The 843-nt window shown below is 39.6% G+C and overlaps 1 non-coding gene across 1 annotated transcript; it reads right to left on the reverse strand.

The window, feature by feature from the left end:
• Window positions 1–446: 446 nt before the first annotated feature.
• LOC118930022 (U1 spliceosomal RNA) lies at window positions 447–610 on the reverse strand. The gene has a single exon (XR_005031839.2). It is a non-coding gene; the product is annotated as a U1 spliceosomal RNA (small nuclear RNA).
• Window positions 611–843: the final 233 nt, after the last annotated feature.

Consider the following 843-nt stretch of genomic DNA (forward strand, 5'->3'; position numbering starts at 1 on the left):
AGATACCAAGAACAGACTAGTGGTTACCAATGGGGAATGGTTGGGACAGGGGGAGGGGGAAGGGGATGAAGGGGCACAATAATGCACATCACAATATAAGTTGGTCACCAGGACGGTAGTACAGCACAGAGAATACAGACAATGATTCTGTAACATCTTACTACATTGATTGATAGATAGAGGGGGTAAGGATTTAATAATACGGGTAACTGTTGAACCACTATGTTGTAAAATCGAAACCAACATAAGATTGTATATCAATGATACTTTAATAAAAAAAAACACACCAAGTTTTGAGTACTTTGTTATACCAGCCCCAGGACACTAACACAGTTGGCCTTCCAAGTTCTGCAAGTTTGACAGGCAGAACCTAATATCTTGCTATTTATTTTATTGCTCTAATTACAAGTGAATTTGAACATCTTCACATACTTTTTTTTTTTTAACAGGGGAAAGTGCGAATGCAGTCCCCCACTACCAGAAATGATGCAGCCGAGTTTCCCACATTTGAGGAAATCGCAGGGGTCAGCACATCCGGAGTGCAATGGGTAAGCCTCGCCCTGGGAAAACCACCTTCATGATCATGGTATTTCCTCTGCCAGGTAAGTATCTTCACATACTTTTGAGCCATACGGGTTTCCTTGTGAACTGCCAGTTTCTATCCTTTGGCCCACTTTTTCATAGAGGTACCTGTCTTCTTCCTTGTTGATTTGAACAGCTCTGTATAAATTCCAAATATGAGTCCCTTAGTGTTTGATACTTAACAAATATGTTCTTCCAAACCATCATCTGTCTGCTAACCTAATTATTCATTACACAGAATTACTTAATTTCTATTTAATC

The sequence above is a fragment of the Manis pentadactyla genome, chromosome 2 (genome assembly GCF_030020395.1).
Source record: "Manis pentadactyla isolate mManPen7 chromosome 2, mManPen7.hap1, whole genome shotgun sequence".
Classification (NCBI taxonomy): domain Eukaryota; kingdom Metazoa; phylum Chordata; class Mammalia; order Pholidota; family Manidae; genus Manis; species Manis pentadactyla.